A 7311-nucleotide genomic window follows, 5' to 3' on the forward strand; every position below is an offset into this window, starting at 1 on the left:
CGTTTCGGGTCAAGGCCCTTCTTCACACTGATTCAGTTTAGTTTAAGGTCGTTCCCTTTCGATTAATTCAGTTCACTGATTTGGTTTAGTTTAGTTTAGTTTAATTCGGTTTAGATACATAGACAAGTGTAGATGGGACATGTTGGCCGGTGTGGGCAGGTGGGACTAGTATAGATGGGGCATGTTGGTCGGTGTGGGCAGGTGGGACTAGTGTAGATGGGGCATGTTGGTCGGTGTGGGCAGGTGGGACTAGTGTAGATGGGGCATGTTGGCCGGTGTGGGCAGGTGGGACTAGTGTAGATGGGGCATGTTGGTCGGTGTGGGCAGGTGGGACTAGTGTAGATGGGGCATGTTGGTCGGTGTGGGCAGGTGGGACTAGTGTAGATGGGGCATGTTGGTCGGTGTGGGCAGGTGGGACTAGTGTAGATGGGGCATGTTGGTCGGTGTGGGCAGGTGGGACTAGTGTAGATGGGGCAAGTTGGTCGGTGTGGGCAGGTGGGACTAGTGTAGATGGGACACGTTGGCCGGTGTGGGCAGGTGGGACTAGTGTAGATGGGGCACGTTGGTCGGTGTGGGCAGGTGGGACTAGTGTAGATGGGGTACGTTGGTCGGTGTGGGCAGGTGGGACTAGTGTAGATGGGGCACGTTGGTCGGTGTGGGCAGGTGGGACTAGTGTAGATGGGGCACGTTGGTCGGTGTGGGCAGGTGGGACTAGTGTAGATGGGGCACGTTGGTCGGTGTGGGCAGGTGGGACTAGTGTAGATGGGGCATGTTGGTCGGTGTGGGCAGGTGGGACTAGTGTAGATGGGGCATGTTGGTCGGTGTGGGCAGGTGGGACTAGTGTAGATGGGGCATGTTGGTCGGTGTGGGCAGGTGGGACTAGTGTAGATGGGGCATGTTGGTCGGTGTGGGCAGGTGGGACTAGTGTAGATGGGGCATGTTGGTCGGTGTGGGCAGGTGGGACTAGTGTAGATGGGGCATGATGGTCGGTGTGGGCAGGTGGGACTAGTGTAGATGGGGCATGTTGGCCGGTGTGGGCAGGTGGGACTAGTGTAGATGGGGCATGTTGGCCGGTGTGGGCAGGTGGGACTAGTGTAGATGGGGCATGTTGGTTGGTGTGGGCAGGTGGGACTAGTGTAGATGGGGCATGTTGGCCGGTGTGGGCAGGTGGGACCAGTGTAGATGGGGCATGTTGGCCGGTGTGGGCAGGTGGGACTAGTGTAGATGGGGCATGTTGGTCGGTGTGGGCAGGTGGGACTAGTGTAGATGGGGCATGTTGGTCGGTGTGGGCAGGTGGGACTAGTGTAGATGGGGCATGTTGGTCGGTGTGGGCAGGTGGGACTAGTGTAGATGGGGCATGTTGGTCGGTGTGGGCAGGTGGGACTAGTGTAGATGGGGCATGTTGGTCGGTGTGGGCAGGTGGGACTAGAGTAGATGGGGCATGTTGGCCGGTGTGGGCAGGTGGGACTAGTGTAGATGGGGCATGTTGGCCGGTGTGGGCAGGTGGGACTAGTGTAGATGGGGCATGTTGGTCGGTGTGGGCAGGTGGGACTAGTGTAGATGGGGCATGTTGGCCGGTGTGGGCAGGTGGGACTAGTGTAGATGGGGCATGTTGGTCGGTGTGGGCAGGTGGGACTAGTGTAGATGGGGCATGTTGGCCGGTGTGGGCAGGTGGGACTAGTGTAGATGGGGCATGTTGGTCGGTGTGGGCAGGTGGGACTAGTGTAGATGGGGCATGTTGGTCGGTGTGGGCAGGTGGGACTAGTGTAGATGGGGCATGTTGGTCGGTGTGGGCAGGTGGGACTAGTGTAGATGGGGCATGTTGGTCGGTGTGGGCAGGTGGGACTAGAGTAGATGGGGCATGTTGGCCGGTGTGGGCAGGTGGGACTAGTGTAGATGGGGCATGTTGGCCGGTGTGGGCAGGTGGGACTAGTGTAGATGGGGCATGTTGGTCGGTGTGGGCAGGTGGGACTAGTGTAGATGGGGCATGTTGGCCGGTGTGGGCAGGTGGGACTAGTGTAGATGGGGCATGTTGGTCGGTGTGGGCAGGTGGGACTAGTGTAGATGGGGCATGTTGGCCGGTGTGGGCAGGTGGGACTAGTGTAGATGGGGCATGTTGGTCGGTGTGGGCAGGTGGGACTAGTGTAGATGGGGCATGTTGGTCGGTGTGGGCAGGTGGGACTAGTGTAGATGGGGCATGTTGGTCGGTGTGGGCAGGTGGGACTAGTGTAGATGGGGCAAGTTGGTCGGTGTGGGCAGGTGGGACTAGTGTAGATGGGGCAAGTTGGTCGGTGTGGGCAGGTGGGACTAGTGTAGATGGGGCACGTTGGCCGGTGTGGGCAGGTGGGACTAGTGTAGATGGGGCACGTTGGTCGGTGTGGGCAGGTGGGACTAGTGTAGATGGGGTACGTTGGTCGGTGTGGGCAGGTGGGACTAGTGTAGATGGGGCACGTTGGTCGGTGTGGGCAGGTGGGACTAGTGTAGATGGGGCACGTTGGTCGGTGTGGGCAGGTGGGACTAGTGTAGATGGGGCACGTTGGTCGGTGTGGGCAGGTGGGACTAGTGTAGATGGGGCATGTTGGTCGGTGTGGGCAGGTGGGACTAGTGTAGATGGGGCATGTTGGTCGGTGTGGGCAGGTGGGACTAGTGTAGATGGGGCATGTTGGTCGGTGTGGGCAGGTGGGACTAGTGTAGATGGGGCATGTTGGTCGGTGTGGGCAGGTGGGACTAGTGTAGATGGGGCATGTTGGTCGGTGTGGGCAGGTGGGACTAGTGTAGATGGGGCATGTTGGCCGGTGTGGGCAGGTGGGACTAGTGTAGATGGGGCATGTTGGCCGGTGTGGGCAGGTGGGACTAGTGTAGATGGGGCATGTTGGTCGGTGTGGGCAGGTGGGACTAGTGTAGATGGGGCATGATGGTCGGTGTGGGCAGGTGGGACTAGTGTAGATGGGGCATGTTGGCCGGTGTGGGCAGGTGGGACTAGTGTAGATGGGGCATGTTGGCCGGTGTGGGCAGGTGGGACTAGTGTAGATGGGGCATGTTGGTTGGTGTGGGCAGGTGGGACTAGTGTAGATGGGGCATGTTGGCCGGTGTGGGCAGGTGGGACTAGTGTAGATGGGGCATGTTGGCCGGTGTGGGCAGGTGGGACTAGTGTAGATGGGGCATGTTGGTCGGTGTGGGCAGGTGGGACTAGTGTAGATGGGGCATGTTGGTCGGTGTGGGCAGGTGGGACTAGTGTAGATGGGGCATGTTGGTCGGTGTGGGCAGGTGGGACTAGTGTAGATGGGGCATGTTGGTCGGTGTGGGCAGGTGGGACTAGTGTAGATGGGGCATGTTGGTCGGTGTGGGCAGGTGGGACTAGAGTAGATGGGGCATGTTGGCCGGTGTGGGCAGGTGGGACTAGTGTAGATGGGGCATGTTGGCCGGTGTGGGCAGGTGGGACTAGTGTAGATGGGGCATGTTGGTCGGTGTGGGCAGGTGGGACTAGTGTAGATGGGGCATGTTGGCCGGTGTGGGCAGGTGGGACTAGTGTAGATGGGGCATGTTGGTCGGTGTGGGCAGGTGGGACTAGTGTAGATGGGGCATGTTGGCCGGTGTGGGCAGGTGGGACTAGTGTAGATGGGGCATGTTGGTCGGTGTGGGCAGGTGGGACTAGTGTAGATGGGGCATGTTGGTCGGTGTGGGCAGGTGGGACTAGTGTAGATGGGGCATGTTGGTCGGTGTGGGCAGGTGGGACTAGTGTAGATGGGGCAAGTTGGTCGGTGTGGGCAGGTGGGACTAGTGTAGATGGGGCAAGTTGGTCGGTGTGGGCAGGTGGGACTAGTGTAGATGGGGCACGTTGGCCGGTGTGGGCAGGTGGGACTAGTGTAGATGGGGCACGTTGGTCGGTGTGGGCAGGTGGGACTAGTGTAGATGGGGTACGTTGGTCGGTGTGGGCAGGTGGGACTAGTGTAGATGGGGCACGTTGGTCGGTGTGGGCAGGTGGGACTAGTGTAGATGGGGCACGTTGGTCGGTGTGGGCAGGTGGGACTAGTGTAGATGGGGCACGTTGGTCGGTGTGGGCAGGTGGGACTAGTGTAGATGGGGCATGTTGGTCGGTGTGGGCAGGTGGGACTAGTGTAGATGGGGCATGTTGGTCGGTGTGGGCAGGTGGGACTAGTGTAGATGGGGCATGTTGGTCGGTGTGGGCAGGTGGGACTAGTGTAGATGGGGCATGTTGGTCGGTGTGGGCAGGTGGGACTAGTGTAGATGGGGCATGTTGGTCGGTGTGGGCAGGTGGGACTAGTGTAGATGGGGCATGTTGGCCGGTGTGGGCAGGTGGGACTAGTGTAGATGGGGCATGTTGGCCGGTGTGGGCAGGTGGGACTAGTGTAGATGGGGCATGTTGGCCGGTGTGGGCAGGTGGGACTAGTGTAGATGGGGCATGTTGGCCGGTGTGGGCAGGTGGGACTAGTGTAGATGGGGCATGTTGGCCGGTGTGGGCAGGTGGGACTAGTGTAGATGGGGCATGTTGGTCGGTGTGGGCAGGTGGGACTAGTGTAGATGGGGCATGTTGGTCGGTGTGGGCAGGTGGGACTAGTGTAGATGGGGCATGTTGGTCGGTGTGGGCAGGTGGGACTAGTGTAGATGGGGCATGTTGGTCGGTGTGGGCAGGTGGGACTAGTGTAGATGGGGCATGTTGGTCGGTGTGGGCAGGTGGGACTAGTGTAGATGGGGCATGTTGGCCGGTGTGGGCAGGTGGGACTAGTGTAGATGGGGCATGTTGGCCGGTGTGGGCAGGTGGGACTAGTGTAGATGGGGCATGTTGGTCGGTGTGGGCAGGTGGGACTAGTGTAGATGGGGCATGTTGGCCGTTGTGGGCAGGTGGGACTAGTGTAGATGGGGCATGTTGGTCGGTGTGGGCAGGTGGGACTAGTGTAGATGGGGCATGTTGGCCGGTGTGGGCAGGTGGGACTAGTGTAGATGGGGCATGTTGGCCGGTGTGGGCAGGTGGGACTAGTGTAGATGGGGCATGTTGGTCGGTGTGGGCAGGTGGGACTAGTGTAGATGGGGCATGTTGGTCGGTGTGGGCAGGTGGGACTAGTGTAGATGGGGCATGTTGGTCGGTGTGGGCGGTGGGACTAGTGTAGATGGGGCATGTTGGTCGGTGTGGGCGGGTGGGACTAGTGTAGATGGGGCATGTTGGTCGGTGTGGGCTGGTGGGACTAGTGTAGATGGGGCATGTTGGTCGGTGTGGGCAGGTGGGACTAGTGTAGATGGGGCATGTTGGTCGGTGTGGGCGGGTGGGACTAGTGTAGATGGGACATGTTGGTCGGTGTGGGCTGGTGGGACTAGTGTAGATGGGGCATTTTGGTCGGTGTGGGCAGGTGGGACTAGTGTAGATGCGGCTTGTTGGTCGGTGTGGGCAGGTGGGACTAGTGTAGATGGGGCATGTTGGTCGGTGTGGGCAGGTGGGGCTAGTGTAGATGGGGCATGTTGGCCGGTGTGGGCAGGTGGGACTAGTGTAGATGGGGCATGTTGGTCGGTGTGGGCAGGTGGGACTAGTGTAGATGGGGCATGTTGGTCGGTGTGGGCAGGTGGGACTAGTGTAGATGGGGCATGTTGGTCGGTGTGGGCAGGTGGGACTAGTGTAGATGGGGCATGTTGGTCGGTGTGGGCAAGTGGGACTAGTGTAGATGGGGCATGTTGGTCGGTGTGGGCAGGTGGGACTAGTGTAGATGGGGCATGTTGGTCGGTGTGGGCAGGTGGGACTAGTGTAGATGGGGCAAGTTGGTCGGTGTGGGCAGGTGGGACTAGTGTAGATGGGACACGTTGGCCGGTGTGGGCAGGTGGGACTAGTGTAGATGGGGCACGTTGGTCGGTGTGGGCAGGTGGGACTAGTGTAGATGGGGTACGTTGGTCGGTGTGGGCAGGTGGGACTAGTGTAGATGGGGCACGTTGGTCGGTGTGGGCAGGTGGGACTAGTGTAGATGGGGCACGTTGGCCGGTGTGGGCAGGTGGGACTAGTGTAGATGGGGCATGTTGGCCGGTGTGGGCAGGTGGGACTAGTGTAGATGGGGCATGTTGGTCGGTGTGGGCAGGTGGGACTAGTGTAGATGGGGCATGTTGGTCGGTGTGGGCAGGTGGGACTAGTGTAGATGGGGCATGTTGGTCGGTGTGGGCAGGTGGGACTAGTGTAGATGGGGCATGTTGGTCGGTGTGGGCAGGTGGGACTAGTGTAGATGGGGCATGTTGGTCGGTGTGGGCAGGTGGGACTAGTGTAGATGGGGCATGTTGGTCGGTGTGGGCAGGTGGGACTAGTGTAGATGGGGCATGTTGGTCGGTGTGGGCAGGTGGGACTAGTGTAGATGGAGCATGTTGGTCGGTGTGGGCAGGTGGGACTAGTGTAGATGGGGCAAGTTGGTCGGTGTGGGCAGGTGGGACTAGTGTAGATGGGACACGTTGGCCGGTGTGGGCAGGTGGGACTAGTGTAGATGGGGCACGTTGGTCGGTGTGGGCAGGTGGGACTAGTGTAGATGGGGCACGTTGGTCGGTGTGGGCAGGTGGGACTAGTGTAGATGGGGCACGTTGGTCGGTGTGGGCAGGTGGGACTAGTGTAGATGGGGCACGTTGTTCGGTGTGGGCAGGTGGGACTAGTGTAGATGGGGCACGTTGGCCGGTGTGGGCAGGTGGGACTAGTGTAGATGGGACACGTTGGTCGGTGTTGGCAGGTGGGACTAGTGTAGATGGGGCACGTTGGTCGGTGTGGGCAGGTGGGACTAGTGTAGATGGGGCATGTTGGTCGGTGTGGGCGTGTGGGACTAGTGTAGATGGGGCATGTTGGTCGGTGTGGGCGGGTGGGACTAGTGTAGATGGGGCATGTTGGTCGGTGTGGGCGGGTGGGACTAGTGTAGATGGGACATGTTGGTCGGTGTGGGCGGGTGGGACTAGTGTAGATGGGGCATGTTGGTCGGTGTGGGCGGGTGGGACTAGTGTAGATGGGGCATGTTGGTCAGTGTGGGCGGGTGGGACTAGTGTAGATGGGGCATGTTGGTCGGTGTGGGCAGGTGGGACTAGTGTAGATGGGGCATGTTGGTCGGTGTGGGCAGGTGGGGACTAGTGTAGATGGGGCATGTTGGTCGGTGTGGGCAGGTGGACTAGTGTAGATGGGGCATGTTGGCCGGTGTGGGCAGGTGGGACTAGTGTAGATGGGGCATGTTGGCCGGTGTGGGCATGTGGGACTAGTGTAGATGGGGTACGTTGGTCGGTGTGGGCAGGTGGAACTAGTGTAGATGGGACACGTTGGTCGGTGTGGGCAGGTGGGACTAGTGT

The sequence above is a fragment of the Rhinoraja longicauda genome, chromosome 34 (assembly GCF_053455715.1).
Source record: "Rhinoraja longicauda isolate Sanriku21f chromosome 34, sRhiLon1.1, whole genome shotgun sequence".
NCBI classification, from domain to species: Eukaryota; Metazoa; Chordata; class Chondrichthyes; order Rajiformes; family Arhynchobatidae; genus Rhinoraja; species Rhinoraja longicauda.